Here is a 336-nt window from a genome sequence, read left to right as displayed (position 1 = left end):
GATATAGACATTTTTCAGGAATGATCTTTGACCAATTTAATGTCAGTAAGTGATGAGAAAATCCATCATTGATTAAGTATAAGGAAGGGGGCCTAAAACTTATTTTTTTTAATTTTGTAAAAATGGGAAAAAGGGATTAATTGTGAATCTCAAATTTTTTTTGATTATTATTCCTTTTACCTTTAAAAGCAGCTTTTGAAAGGGCAGCTTTTACTTTAATTTTTCATTTTATTTTTAATTTTTTATTTATTTGTCTATTTATTTTTTAGACTGACAAAAAATTTGAAATATGGTCATTGTAAATCAAATACAGTTGATGAAATAGACAGGGCACAT

This window comes from Penaeus monodon, chromosome 15 (assembly GCF_015228065.2).
Source record: "Penaeus monodon isolate SGIC_2016 chromosome 15, NSTDA_Pmon_1, whole genome shotgun sequence".
In the NCBI taxonomy this organism is placed as follows: Eukaryota; Metazoa; Arthropoda; class Malacostraca; order Decapoda; family Penaeidae; genus Penaeus; species Penaeus monodon.
Note: the sequence above shows the minus strand (reverse complement) of the source record.